The following is a 16,003-nucleotide window of genomic DNA, read 5'->3' as shown; positions in this document are numbered from 1 at the left end:
ACCCCGAGTGGCCCTGAAGAGCTACTCCAAGAAGAGCTTCGTAGAATTGAGTGTACCAATGCTGGTGTCCCACCTATGAGATATGCACAGAAAAAGTTTACCTGGCAGAACATATTGCAGAAGGCTCAGGAGTGTGACCAACTACTGGCAATATTAGGACCACCCATGAAGAACATCAAAGTGTGAAAGGAGTCTCTTCACCTGAGGACTGGCGAGATAACAGACAGGATAAATGCTTGGCAAACCAGATGCCTGTATTGAATTTCCCAATGGCATTTGTAGACAAACGCCGCCATCTGCCAGTGGGTCAGAACTGACAGGAATTGAAGTAAAAGAAGTCTGTTTTCTTGAGGAAGCAATGGAAGGGAATGTCAGGTCAGGTAACAACTGTGGCACTTTTACGAAATATAAAAGGTCGGGCTGGTAGCAAGGAGGTCGAGTTGGTGCCACCACTACCTGGGTAACGGACGTGTACACAACAGAGCAGGCCCGTGCTGTCTGTAGTGGAAGTATTTGGAAGCAAATTGAGTTCAAAGGAGACCTAAGTCCTATCGTCTCCTTAGGAACCCAAAGACCAAATATGAAATCCTGTCTCCAGAGGAACCTGAAGACTTAATGCCGTATACCATCTCATGAGGAGGATCAGACTTTGTAGTCAAGAACTGCAAACAGGACACTGAGCAGCATCTCCAGTAGAAGCCCAGACTTCACGGTCAAGCACCAAAACTGAATACTGAAGATCGGAGACTGGGAAATGAATATTTTCTCCAGTGAACTGTCCAGTCAACCAGGCCATTACTTCCCAACTTGATGTATGGTACTAGGAAACTATAACTAATTAAAAGTCTTAGGCGGGCTTTGCACACTACGACATCGCAGGTGCGATGTCGGTGGGGTCAAATCGAAAGTGACGCACATCCGGCGTCACTTGCGATGTCGTAGTGTGTAAATCCTAGATGATACGATGAACGAGCGCAAAATCGTCGTCATCGTATCATCGCTGCAGCCTCCGACATTTCCATAATGCCGGGGGAGCGACAGGTACGATGTAGTTCCTCGTTCCTGCGGCCGCACACATCGCTGTGTGTGAAGCCGCAGGAGCGAGGAACTTCACCTTACCTGCCTCCCGGCTGCAATGAGAAGGACGGAGGTGGGCGGGATGTTTACATCCTGCTCATCTCCGCCCCTCCACTTCAATTGGCCGCCTGCCGTGTGACGTCACTGTGACGCCGCACGACCCGCCCCCTAAGGAAGGAGGCGGGTCGCCGGCCAGAGGGACGTCGCACGGCAGGTATGTGCGTGTAAAGCTGCCGTAGCGATAATAATCGCTACGGCAGCTTTCACTATATATCGAACGTGCGACGGGGGCGGGACTATCGCGGCAGCATCGGTAACACATTGTTACCGATGTTGCAACGTGCAAAGCCCGCCTTAGACTGTTGACGCCAACTTTAGTGTACCATTAGAATAGATAAACTTATATAGAGCTTTCATGCATAATCGAGAACTGTGACTAGAAGTAGGGCGACACTGACAGAAAGACCAGGATTGGGTTATTGTTAGTGGAATTTGACAGCCAGAATCTCAGGTGATTGTATGCAACTAACAGTCAATTGTTACTGTGCACATTGCCAACTGTGATTTGATGTGTCTGATTTGTTTTTTTGTACTGCTTACTGATTAGCCATCCCTCTCCCAGCTCCCTGTTCTTGTACAATAAAAAAAACACTTGTTGTGAGTCACCACTGAGTCTTTATTGCATGTTGCAGTTCTGGCACCTGTATACACAACACATATGTGGGGTCCCTGTGACTTCAGGTGCCACAAGGTACTGCACCTCACCACAGTTATGGAGGAGGTCGTCACCAGTAAACCACCAACAACACACCAACCAACACGTAACATGGGAGCTCTTCCACTGGGACTGGGCTAGGGTAGGTGCTTGGGTGGCCATCACGAGGTATAGGACCTCTTGAACACTAGTTCAGGAACTCGGGAGGCGGGGCACCAACAAGGGAGTTAGGAGCCATCACACACAGTAGTCAGTCGGTTGCGAACGCAGCCAGCACCAGGTCGCACTCAGGAGGAGATAAGCAGAGACACGAACAGTTCGGGGCCCGTGGTCTGGAGCTAGAGGCTTGACCCGGGTTCTTAGGAAAGAAGGGGGATCCCAGGGTTCACGGGGCGTGTGGAAGGCACCAGTAGCTGGGGTGGAGGGAAACCGAAGGAAGGAGACGCACAGAAGGAAGCACTGTCCTCGACCTCCAAAGTATCTGGGATTGGCTGAAACCCATCACAGCGAAGCTCGGTGCTCCAACGGCGGTGTGCTTCCAGTGAGTAAAGATCTTGAACTACAGCTTCTGTGTTGTCCCGTTACTGCCAGCGCTTCCCACATCGCGCCCCATCGCCATTTCGCGACTACTACCACTACCATCATCCACCCTGGGCCAAGCTCTGCCGGTGGAGAGCTGCAGCACCGAAGCTGCGTTACCATCTGCCCCAGAAGTGAGAAGTCCCGCAGCGGCGGCTAATAACTGGCCGTACACCACGGGTGGCATCACAAACAACTACCCTCATCATCCCCATCCCCATCTTTATTGACACCATTGGGGTCACGGAACCGGGCAATGCCACTGCGGCGAACCCATGAGAAGAACCGCGGCTCGGTGACGAGTAACCCCCGACCCTGTGGGCACGTCACATACCAAGGATCTAAGGAGTGACCCTAAAACCAGTTCTGGGAAGTGAAGGAAAAAGTTTGGAAAGAACTTGCCTAATATTATTTTCTCTTTCACTATATAGGATGCACTGATAAGTCCTTGGGATCGGACCAAGCTTTTGTGACCACAGCCAGTGTCAGACCCAGCACCAATTGTTGAACAGTTGGTTCAACCCTCTAGATGCCACAGCTAATAAAGACTACAGCATTTAGGTGGTTTAGAGCATCGGTGGCTCCTCGGTCACCTAAATCATGACCTCAAATCAATTGCAGAACACTGATGGCTGCTATGGCAACTGGAAGCCTAGAAATGACCTCCATGTCTGCCAGCTCTGGTGGCCTACTCAGCCCTGCCATAAGCTGCATCTAACAGGCTGTGTGCCAGTGTAAAACAGACAGATCTAATAGGCTGCAAGTATTTCAATGGATTATACCAGAGATCAGCCTCCTGGGTGTTCAAGTCCCATAGTGAGAATAAGAAAAAACCTAAAAAAAAATCAATAACATTTGTAAACAGAAAATAAAAAAGCAGAAAAAAAGGTATTGAAAAATATTTTGTCATTAAAAATATTTTTTATGTAAAAACAAAAGCAAACAATAAACTTATATATAACTGGCTCGGAGTGACCCACACTATAAAACCATGACATATGTAACCCATATAGTGAATGCCATAAAAAAAAAGCAAAAAAAGTGCCAAAAATGCTGTTTTTATCATACTGTCTTGCAAACAAAATATGGAATGAAAAGTCATCAAAAAATTGTCTGTATAAGAGAATGGTATCACTGAAAATATCATCTCATCCTGAAAAAAAACAAGAATTACATATTTTTTTCATCCTGACTCATGAAACAGTTGGATAATATGAGCAATCTGGTCTGTTCATGTCATATCAGTAAATGATGCAATATTAACTTTCACCACTAGGTGTCCCCACATTAGCAGAATAAAAGCTTTTATGAACATTTTTGGTTTAACCAGTTAATATCACCCAACCTAAACAATTGGGATTTTTTTGCGGGATGAATTTTTATTTTCAATGATACCATTCTGGGATACATAATATTTTTGTAATTGACTTTTATTAACTTTTTTGGGGGGAAGGAAAGAAAAAGAAATCCCCTAAATCCCTGCTAACTGGGTATTAAAAAAAAAAATATCAAGTTACCTTTATTCTACAAATATGGTGGGGTTTTCAAATGTTTATAATTTCCATGTCATGGCATATTAAGACCAAAAAAAAACAACCTCTGATATAGCAGTCATACATACATGGCCATACATGGACCTTCCTTGCCCTAGGATGACACTCGTGGGTCATTGGCTTATAGAGGCATCTGTCATTGACTATAGAACATTCATTCTTCCCAGAGAGTTGATTACCCGGGGATGTTTTAGTATATTGTGTGGAGGTGGACAGATTTCTGCCCTTGATGACACAAAGATAACTATGTACATATTTTGTAGGGTGTAAGATGATGACAATGGTAATGGTTGTAGAAATGTTGCCATCTAGTGGCCGGTTTAGTTAGTGCTTGAAGAAACAGGTAGAGGTATTGGAAAGAGTTGAGCTGTGGAAGTAGCCCACAGGGCAGGAGCAAGTTCCTGTGGGAAGAGGAGAGACTCCATTTTTAGTTTGAGTTGGAGCTAAGGCCAGAGAGAGCTGAGTGTGGCCAGGTGTGTCAGGTTCAGGTTGGGCAGAACTCTGAAACTCCCAGGCGTGAAAACTTCTGGATGTCTAGAGCATAAGGCTAAGAGCTGGTGTTATGATGGTACTCAAAAGTTCCCTTCTGTATAGGGGTAGTGAGACAAGGAGTCGCTGGGAGGAAGAGTCATGGAGCCCAAAGCTAAGAGAGTGAAGACACTAAGTTCTGCGCAATACGGAGTTGGACCAGTTAATCTAGGGGCAGATTCTCTTGAGACGTCTGGGGCAAGAGGCTCAAGTAGGGCAGCGCAAGGGAGGAGTATTGACGTGGAGCTGCGGGTATGTGACAGAAGGGACTCTTAAGGTGTTGCAAACCTAGTGAGGGGTACAGCCTTGAAGCGTATTGTAACCTGAAATGGAACTGTGGCACCCTTGCGGCTTCAGTTGCCAGTCGAGTATTGCACTTTATTTTAGATGCGATATTCGCCTCGGGTAAGGAGGGGGTTAATCACCGATGTTCCATATTCACACTTTACATACAGCTTAGGAGCCTTCTCACTGGGGAGCTGGACTAGGGTAGGCAGGGGGTTGGCCATCACGAAGCATAGGAATTTCCCAGTCACTAGGACAACCACCTGGGGGGCAGGTTCCACTTGGGGTACGGTAGAAGTAGGAGCAACTCACACAATCTTCAATCAGTCTACCTGGGACATCAGTTCTGGTAACACGACACCCCCATCTTCTCTTCATCTTTTTCTTTCACGGGGCCTAGGCTTGGAGTGGAACGCTCAACCCAGGTTCCTCACTGCTGGAGGGGCAACTCTTACAAAGAACATTTTCCAAACACCTGTGGCTTCTTCCAACTTATCCGAGGTCGGCGGGGCCCATCACAGCGGTGACCAGTGCTACTGCGGCAACAACCGGGTTACTTAAAGAACTGTGAGTAAGACACCTGGAACCGCAACGGCCGACTCGGACTCTTATTACTGGCGCCGGCTCTACTACTACTCCCCTCATCATCCTACCCGGGGCCTGCTCCACCTGTGGGGAGCGACACCATCTTAGATGCTATTATCATCCGCCCCGGAGGACAGCGACAGAAGCGGTGGCTAATCCCTGGCCGTGAACTGCAGTGGCGTCACAAAAAAAATCCACCTCTTATTCCCCTTTTATTGTGGACACCTCAGGGCACGAAGCCGGGCAGGGCTACCCATGACATCCCCGGAAACGACACCACAACGATGAGTAAGGTTAACCCCCTGCCCCCTGGGTGCCACACTTCTCCCTCCTGCCATGCAGCCTTGCTCACTGAACCCTGTGCCAGTGCCCATGGACCCTGTTGGATGACATGAAGCTCTATCTCTTGGTCCTTTGGGGTCACCTTCCAGCGAATTCGTGTGCGGATGTGGCCTCAGTGCTTGCAGTCACCTCAGCTGCTGGTTTTACTAGTGGAGCACGGGGTTCTTCTCCTCTAGCTTAGGGACCAGTCCCCGTGTTGCGGCCAAGTCCTTCCACCTGTAGATTATATGTGGAACAAAGTCATGGGAGGTTATGACACTCCTGTGGTCTCTAGGACCCCTTCTGTCTGCGCCCGGGCCGAGCTGTACCAGCTCCAGGCCACGGGTCTTCGCACCTCCACTGCTCCTCTTCTTTTCTTCTTTGTCCACACTCCACTACTCTCTGTCTGTTCCCACTCATAAGACTCCACCCCCGGCCTGGCTTCGGGTATAATGACGCCCTTGCCATGTCTGATGAGGTGTTGCTGAGTGAGTGTTGTGTTTTTGTGTGAACCGGTGATGACCTCCTCCTTACCCAGGATGGAATACCACACCTCTGGGTGAGGTGCAGTACCTCTGTGGCGACTGAAGCCTCAGGGGCGCCACACAAGCAGGCAAGACACTGAGAACCAGGTAACAGACGCACTGGAGGCTGCAAGGAGACATGAAACAAGAAAAATAAAAGTCTTATACCAAGACACAGGTGTATGTCTTGTTGAGTCTTATGTAGGTCCAGGCAGATGATCAAAAAATAATGATAATAATAATAATAATAATAATAATAATAATAATAACAATGATAATAATATAAAACATAATGATAAATAATAATAACAATACATAATGATAAAGACAATGAAAATAATATTAACAATAATGCTAAATAATAATGATATCTATAATAAAAATAGCAATACTACTACTACTACTACTGCTGCTACTACTACTACTACTACTAATAATAATAATAATAATAATAATAATAAAAAAAATAATAGTAATGATAATAATAGCAAAAATAATAATACAAATATAATAATAAAATAACAGTAATAGTAATAATGATAGTGACAATAATAGTAATAATAATTGTGATAATAATTATAATATAAAAATTAATAGTAATGACAATAATTAGATAATACAGATGATATTAATAAACATATAACATTATTATTAATATTATTATTAATAATAATAATATAATAACAAATAATAGTAATGATAATAATAGCAAAGATAATAATACAAATATAATAATAAAATAACAGTAATAGTGATAGTGACAATAATAGTAATAATAATTATGATAATAATTATAATATAAAAAGTAATAGTAATGACAATAATTAGATAATACAGATGATATTAATAAACATATAACATTATTATTAATATTATTATTATTATTAATAATAATAATATAATAAAAAATAATAGTAATGATAATAATAGCAAAGATAATAATACAAATATAATAATAAAATAACAGTAATAGTGATAGTGACAATAATAGTAATAATAATTATGATAATAATTATAATATAAAAAAATAATAGTAATGATAATAATAGCAAAAATAATAATACAAATATAATAATAATATAACAGTAATAGTAATAATGATAGTGACAATAATAGTAATAATAATTGTGATAATAATTCTAATATAAAAAGTAATAGTAATGACAATAATTAAATAATACAGATGATATTAATAAACATATAACATTATTAATAATAATAATAATAATAATAATAATATAATAAAAAATAATAGTAATGATAATAATAGTAAAGATAATAATACAAATATAATAATAAAATAACAGTAATAGTAATAATGATAGTGACAATAATAGTAATAATAATTATGATAATAATTATAATATAAAAAATAATAGTAATGACAATAATTAAATAATACAGATGATATTAAAAAACATATAACATTATTATTATTATTATTATTATTATTATTATTATTATTAAATGCTATTTTAAACCCATGGTGGCTGTTGTTATCTCTCTTGGGGCTGCAGATCTAGCCCTAAAATTTGGGTTGAAAACATGGTACCAGTGCATTCCAGAAAGGGTTTAGTCCATTGGATAGGCAATTTAATATGTTAGAAGTGAAACTCCCATCATTGTGTAGAGATCCATCATCATGAGATCTATGAGAAGTAATCAGCAGGTTCTGCTAATTGAATAAAGCCTGTGGTTAATGATTGCTGGTGGAATCCGCAGCGCCATGTGGACTCTACCCCACTCTTATCAGCAGAAACCGCCAGCACCATTAGTCAGGGGCACAGCCCTTTTCTTTTCGAACTTGACATTAAGAAGCTTTGCTGGCTCATTAACAAGACTCGCTCTGGAATTAATGGCTTGTGAAGATCCCTGTGTCAGCGACTGAAGTGCCCAGACCTGAGGACGGCAGGATCCATAGCGCCCATCTGTACGGATATAATGTACATACAGGTTACATCTATATGGAAAGAAAAGATTCCTAATACGGGATCGTAAGGTAATCACCCGGCCCCTTCCCTATGGAATATTACAAACTATGTCTTCTTATATTGTTCTTGTGTAATTTTCTTATATTCTTTATGATGAATGTAGTAAATGTTCAGATACCTGTGAATGTAACACAAAATATAAAATCCCTTAAGGGTACTTTACACGCTGCGACATCGCTGCTGATATATCATCGGGGTCACGTTGTTAGTGATGCACATCCAGCGCCGGTAGCGACATCGCAGCATGTAACACTAATGAGCGACGATCAACGATCGCAAAATCGTTCCAGATCGTTGACACGTCGTTCATTTCCATAATGTCGTTACTGCTGCAGGTACGATGTTGTTCGTCGTTCCTGCGGCAGCACACATCGCTATGTGTGACACCGCGGGAGCGATGAACATCTCCTTACCTGCGTCCATCGGCAATGCGGAAGAAAGAAGGTGGGCGGGACGTTACGTCCCGCTCATCTCCGCCCCTCCTCTTCTATTGGTCGGCCGCTTAGTGACGCCGCTGTGACGCCGAACACACCTCCCCCTTGAAGGAGGGATTGTTCGGCAGTCACAGCGACGTCGCCGACCAGGTAAGTGCGTGTGAAGCTGCCGTAGCGATTATGTTCACTACGGCAGCAATCACCACATATCGCATGTGCGACGGGGGAGGGTGCTATCGCACTGGATATCGCTAGCAATTGCTAGCGATGTCGCCACGTGTAAAGCCCACCTTAGTCCGGCATTATAGAAGTGGATTATCAGAAAATCTGGATTATCAGTCACAGAGAAAAATAGAATGTTTTCTAATGAGATTACAACATTTCCAGGGAGAACTGTGACACAAGTTATAGCGCCAAGGAGTTCAGTGATTATTGCTTTTACTTCAATTTTTTTTGGGGGGGGAGAAAAATGTGACTTTTGGGGTATTTCATAGAGAAAGTACAAGGCCGGAACCTTACCACTGGTGTAGTGGAGGCAGGCCATGACTTTGGTTAGGTGGGCAGAGGTGACCTCTGTCAGGGGTGGGGTGATAGGGACCGTTGGAGTTTATATAGTCAGGTTTGGGGGTGGGGGTAATCTATGGCCCATGCGTTCTAAGGATAGTACCACCCACACTCCCTTATTGAGTTATTCCAGAGTCATGGTGGCTATTGGAGGTTGGAGTGAGTCCTTGGAGTTGGTTTAAATTGGTTTTGGGGATCCATGGAGTTATGGATCCCTTAATTTGCTGGTGGTGGTCTGGTGTTTTGGGGGAGAACCTCTAGCAATGGAATGCCAGGTCCCATTATTGGTGTACATTCCTCCCCCACTTTTTTGTTTTTCGTGCTCCCGAGCCGGTGGTCACAACTGGGAGTAAGTGTGGTTCAGGGGGAGGTCACTGTAATTGGTTGTAATCACCAAACTTTAGGAGCTTCGAGGATCCAACCCAATCTGAGTTATTTATGAATGTTTCATGTTGTTCAATAAAAGGCTGCTGTGGCCATTTCATTCAACGTGGTGTCAGCGTCTTAATTCGGAATTAATGGCGGGGATTGAGTCGGAGGGGGTTCTGGGGACAGGACGTATGAGGGGAATGTCATCGTAACATCGAATATACCAAAGTCAAGGAATTTTTAAGGCCCACACTAAATTTATAAGAAAAGTTTGACAAATTAGACAATATTTGTGTGTTTCAGTAATCCAAATGTTTTTAGATAGATTTTTTTAATACAACTTTCTTTAAGAATCGCAAAGAAAGTTGCAAAATAACTCCAGAAAAGAGGAGATCTAGCGATACGTTATGATTGTTCAAAGCTTCTTCCATCTAGACAACCCATGTTAGTAATATCTATCTAATATCTACGGTATCCACTGAGCCACAGTCAAGTTCGATTGCTGTCATGATTCTGAACACTTTGTTTGTGTGTTCATTGCTTTTCAACCAACAAGTGTTCCCAACGTTGCAATTCAATCTGCCCTATCACAGTTATGGTTGTAACTATTTAAAGCTTTCCCGGACTTGCATTTCCAGCTGGACCCTGCTTGGAACTATAGTCTGTCTCCCAACTGCTTTTCCTGGCAGATTGTTACTTGTGGTTCATTTTAGTTTTTAATCTGCCCCATCCCCTGGATTCTTAAGGAGGGACTGCTTAGGAAGCAAAGGTTCGAGTGGTCATATTAGTCATCCAGGTAGGGTTGTTTCAGTCTGCTCAGGGGTCTTTAGGGACTGCGGAGCTGAGATCTCTAGTCTGTAAAAGAATCAGGTAAGTCAGGTGCAGTAATTTTGAGTTAGACCTTAGTTTTCTTTATTTTCCATGTGTGCACCATAGTGCGAAAAAAAATTTCCCCAGCCCTCCCCATTGTTTGGGTGTGCTGAGACGTCACTATGGATGTCATGAACGCCTTGGTAGCGCCATTGCAGCTCCTAACTGTGGAAGGGGTGAGAATTAAAAAAAAGCAACAACATTAATTTTCCACCACTGCAGAGTTTTTCCCATCCAAAGGTTGCCTCCGGACCTAGGGTAAAATTGCCAGACTGCTTTGACAGGGACCGAAGTAAGTTTTCCATTTTTTTCTATTCAAGTATCCTGTGACATCTGAAGGGCAGGCTCAGCGTGTCGGCTTTATTATTTGTTTTGTGGGGATCCTCAGGTTTGGGCATTTTCTTTGCCTGACAATTTACAGTGACCCTGATAAGGTTGCTGTGGCTGTGTCAGCGATCCGCAGGTTGGCTGTCACGCTTGGTATGGGGGGGGGAGACACCAAACGAACAGTAAAAGAAGGGAGCAGGAGGGAAACCCTAGAGAAGTTCCACACTTATGCGCTTATCAGGATACCTAGGCCCTACCTGGCTCTAAAATAAGCCCTAGGTACAGACCGAGTGGAATAAGCACTAGTCAACCCTTCTAAGGGGTACTTCACACACAGCGAGATCGCTACTGAGTCACGGTTTTTGTGACCTCATTAGCGATCTCGCTGTGTGTGACACTGAGCAGCGATCTGGCCCCTGCTGTGAGATCGCTGCTCGTTACACACAGCCCTGGTTCGTTTTTTTATTGTTGCTCTCCCGCTGATTAGCACACATCGCTGTGTGTGACAGCGAGAGAGCAACAATCCTGAATGTGCAGGGAGCAGGAGCCGGCGTCTGACAGCCTGCGGTAAGCTGTAACCAAGGTAAACATCGGGTAACCAAGGTGGTTACCCGATATTTACCTTCGTTACCAGCCTCCGCAGCTCTCATGCTGCCAGTTCCGGCTCCTGCTCCCTGCACACGCTAAGTTAAGCGGTGTGAGCTGGTAACTAAGGTAAAAATCGGGTAACCATACCCGATGTTTACCTTAGTTACCAGTGTCCGCAGGGTCCAGACGCCGGCTCCGTGCAAGCGCAGCGTCGCTTGCACGTCGCTGCTGGCTGGGGGCTGGTCACTGGTCGCTGGTGAGATCTGCCTGTTTGACAGCTCACCAGCGACCATGTAGCGATGCAGCAGCGATCCTGACCAGGTCAGATCGCTGGTCGGATCGCTGCTGCATCGCTAAAGTGTGAAGGTACCCTAGGTCCTAAAGAACACACAAGGGAGACAAACAAGGGAATGCAAAATTAACACTTATCTCCATGATGACTTTAATAGAAAGATAGTAACCCACAACGTGTTTCCACTGGAGATTACAAGCTAACTGCTTGCAATCTGGATAGCTTAGGGTACCTTCACACTTAGCGATGCAGCAGCGATCCGACCAGCGATCTGACCTGGTCAGGATCGCTGCTGCATCGCTACATGGTCGCTGGTGAGCTGTCAAACAGGCAGATCTCACCAGCGACCACTGAACAGCCCCCAGCCAGCAGCGACGTGCAAGCGACGCTGCGCTTGCACGGAGCCGCCGACTGGAAGCTGCGGAGACTGGTAACTAAGGTAAACATCGGGTATGGTTACCCGATGTTTACATTAGTTACCAGCGCTGTGTGCAGAGAGCAGGGAGCCGCGCACACTGAGCGCTGGCTCCTTGCTCTCCTAGCTGCTGTACACATCGGGTTAATTAACCCGATGTGTACAGCAGCTACATGTGCAGAGAGCCGGAGCCGGCAGCACAGGCAGCGTGAGAGCTGCAGAGGCTGGTAACTAAGGTAAATATCGGGTAACCACCTTGGTTACCCGATGTTTATCTTGGTTACAAGCTTACCTCAGCTGTCAGACGCCGGCTCCTGCTCCCTGCTCGCTTCATTTGTCGCTCTCTCGCTGTCACACACAGCGATCTGTGTGTCACAGCGGGAGAGCGGCTTTGAAGAAAACGAACCAGGGCTGTGTGTAACGAGCAGCGATCTCGCAGCAGGGGCCAGATCGCTGCTCAGTGTCACACACAGCGAGATCGCTAATGAGGTCACTGCTGCGTCACAAAAAGCGTGACTCAGCAGCGATCTCGGCAGCGAGATCGCTGTGTGTGAAGCACCCCTTAGAGGTAACTCTATCAATGGCTATAAACCAAGGGGAAATGCAGGTATATATAGACACAGGGAGAGGAGATAAGGACTTGCAGCTGAACTGCCAAGATATTAGCAGGGTCCAAAAGGGAGAGAGTTAACCTTAACAGAGAAAATACATAGAACTCCATTCACACCATTGAAGAAATAATGGAATATCAAAAAGTTTGTGCAGCCAAATGCAGCGACCTTCTGCAGCCGGACACCACAGGGTTATTTGTTAAGTGTGAAATACCATTGACATTGGCTTATGGTAATCGTAAAGTGGAGGACTATCAGAAGTTGGGCAGTAGACACCTCCTGGAATGATCCAGATCTCCGCAGTCAGTTTGTCAGGGACTTTTTAATACGAACAGATACATGATGGAATATAGTCCCTCTACTTGAGGAGGCAATGTCACTGGCTATTCGTTTAGACAGACTTTTTAGGGTTAAGGACACATTTAAGGGTATGTCAGTGATTCCTCTCATTCAGTGGACACGGGTGAACCTTTACAAATTGGGGCCTTGTGAGAGTGCAAGGAAAGAAATGAACTGGGAACCTCTGCTTGTTTTTGCTTGCACTGTGGTCATTCTGGTCATGTTATGATTCAGTGTTTCCTGTACAAGAATTAATTTCTTGAAAAAAAACCCTAAAGGGATTATAAGGCGTAATGACACAGGTCCTAAGAGTCTGAAATCATCTTTCATGCATACAAGTGTCTTTGAGTGCAAATGTCGCGGGCGGAGGAGGGTACACCGCGCTCTCCCCACTGCTCGGGTCCGGCTGCTGCGGCCTGCTGCTGCTCGGTGGCTCGAGCGATGGGCCGGATCCCGGGGACTCTGGCGGCGCTCCTCGCCCGTGAGTGAAAGGGGGTTTGGGTGTGGGGATTGTTTATTGTCCGTGACGCCACCCACGGTTGTGGTGATTTGTAGACACCACCGCTGCTCTGTATGGGGATCCCGGGAGTGATGGTATGGAGCAGCTGGATGTTAATCCTCCCCTCCGTGGGTAGGGGGTTTGGTGGTCCCGGGGCCCAGTGATGAGGTGGGTGATGCAGGGCTTGGTGGGATGCAGGGACGCGGGGGCAGCCCTATGCCTTGCGGCACTGTGGTACTCACTCAGCCTGAGACGATGACACAGTTCTCGGTAAAACACACGGCTGGAAAGACGGTTCCCACGGACGGCTGCACTTGCTTTCCCCAGTAGGTGACGGTGACGGTCCCTTTTTCCTGCACCTAAGATGATGATGGTTGCGATGGGTTCCCACCGGTAACCCGCTCCCCGGCTTGGATATGGGCCGGAGGAGCCCTACTTTGCCCGCAGGCGCTGGCCCTGAGAAACTGGTGCCCTGGCGGTGGCGGTGTCTCTCTGTAACGGTTGGACTGTTGCCTTCAATCGGGACTTGGTTGTTGGGAGACAGTCGTCCCCTTCACTGACGGATTTGGCAAATTATGGCGACTCCTAGCCTTGCCGGGATCCGAAAGGCCCCTGCCCTGGTGCTGACTGTTCTTCGTATACTGCTCCAGACCGCCGGGTCACCACCCGTCCGCGGTCCTTCCAGCAACCTCCGAGCAGTCCCCCTGCAGACTATCACCGCCGTCTGCTGACCTTGCTGTCACAGTCCGGGGTACACACCCGGACCAGCTTCAGGCTTTCTTAACTGTCACTTTTTACTCCTTCTCTCAAGCTCCTCTACCACTTCCTTCTACTTCACTCCGCTGGCTTGAACTTTACTCCTAACTCAAGCTCTTCCCTGAGCTCACTGCCTGGTTTTCCCACCTCCAGGGCTGTGAACTCATCGGTGGGCGGAGCCAACCGCCTGGCCCACCCCCTGGTGTGAACACCAGCTCCTGGAGGAAGGCAACAAGGATTTTTGGGTTAGCTTTGGTGTTCCTAACTGGGGTGTAGGGTGTGGTGGTGCGATGACCTCTGACCCCTGGCTTGCCCAGGGCGTCACATTCCCCCTTAGCAAAATGCAGACCGTCCGCGGGCTGCCCGTCCAACACCGGTTTTATTTTCTGTAAAATATATAAAAAGGTAAACGGTAACATATTTACATCTTATGACATCATCCCACATCGGGAGGCACATTTCTTAAACGTTGCAAATGGTTTACGGTTACGGTTTCCGCTCTCTCCCACCCAAGTAACCTGGCCCTGATGCTGCCCCTACAACCCAGGCAGCACCCCTTGACCCAAGTCCAGCACAAGTCACCCGAGCGGGATCTGTCCTTCCCCTCCAGAGGGTAGCCACCGGTCCCTGTGGTGGCTGGGCCCCAGCCGGCTCTACTGCGGGCCCTCCCTCCAACCTGCCTCTCCGGAGGCGGCACTACGGAAACGGTAACGGTAAACAACTTATTTACATTCCACTAGCGTCTGTGGTTGCCCTGCAAGTTCACGGGCTTGTCCATAAGGAGTCCCTTATGCAACCTTTTCAAACGGTCCCCACGGGGACAACGGTGCCGGCAACGGCCGGTTTTCTGAATCACGGTAGAATCAGATGAGGCTTCGGTTTCATTTTACTTATCATCATCAGAACTTTCAAACAAACTCAGTGGTGGTCCCAACGGGGACAACTTTTAAGCGGAGGACCGCCGGCTTAGCAGTCCATCCTCAATCGCGGGGCTCTAGTGCCACCTTCACATGGTGCACCGCCGTGGACCCAGATGGTAGCTAGCTGCGGGTCATCTTCCTCCATATTCATGCGGGCATGCACATCCGCTCTACAACCCTCTCGGGCGTCGATCTCCCTGCGCAGCTGCTGTTGCCGTCGCTCCCAGCCGGGAGCACTTTCTGTTTGCTCCGGTTCAGCGTGTGCGGGGGACGGGCCCAGCCAGAGTCCCTCCGTGTCGGCTACGACCGGCACCTTCAGTAATGAGGGACCCCGCTGTGACATGGCCTGCTCTGCCTCCTGGCAGCTGTATCCCCGCCGTGCCTCCGGTGCATCTTTGCTGACGGCTTCAGCCTTCGGCTTCTTCCATGGAAGCAGATCAGGGCGGTCACGAGCTTCTGCTGCAGGTCGGTCCGCCGGGGCGGATTGGCAGGGTACCGCTACCGGTGGTGGTGGTAGCGGGCCTAGTGGCGGGGCAGCAGCAGCCAACACGGGTAGCGGGGGAGGTGGCAGGGCGAGCGGGTATGGACCGGGTCCCTCAGCCGCGATGACCGACCCACTAGGGGCACAGGGGCGTGGGTCACTTACCCTCCCTTCCAAGACTCCCTCCATCTCGCGTCTCCGTATGGCCGCCACCACTTCCGCCATGTCGGCCTCCCACTCCTCAATGAGGAGCTGCATGCGGACCTGCAGACGGCTGCTTAGCTGGACGGTCCGGACTTCCACCCACGCTATGGGGCCAGGCGCGGGGACCACGGTGTTGTCGGTCGGACTCAGCATCTTTAGCAGCGGCCCCTTCCAGG

At 47.1% G+C, this 16,003-nt stretch overlaps 1 protein-coding gene across 1 annotated transcript in view; it reads left to right on the top strand.

Annotated features, from left to right (window-relative positions):
• Positions 1–7,987: 7,987 nt before the first annotated feature.
• IGSF5 (immunoglobulin superfamily member 5) overlaps positions 7,988–16,003 on the top strand; it is an 84,572-nt gene continuing 76,556 nt past the window's right edge. Inside the window, exon 1 of the mRNA XM_075334964.1 lies at positions 7,988–8,166. The gene's annotated coding sequence lies outside the window, so the exon portion shown is untranslated. The remainder of the gene's footprint in view (positions 8,167–16,003) is intronic.

The sequence above is a fragment of the Anomaloglossus baeobatrachus genome, chromosome 2 (assembly GCF_048569485.1).
Source record: "Anomaloglossus baeobatrachus isolate aAnoBae1 chromosome 2, aAnoBae1.hap1, whole genome shotgun sequence".
In the NCBI taxonomy this organism is placed as follows: domain Eukaryota; kingdom Metazoa; phylum Chordata; class Amphibia; order Anura; family Aromobatidae; genus Anomaloglossus; species Anomaloglossus baeobatrachus.
Note: the sequence above shows the minus strand (reverse complement) of the source record. Positions and strands in the feature narration are given on the sequence as shown.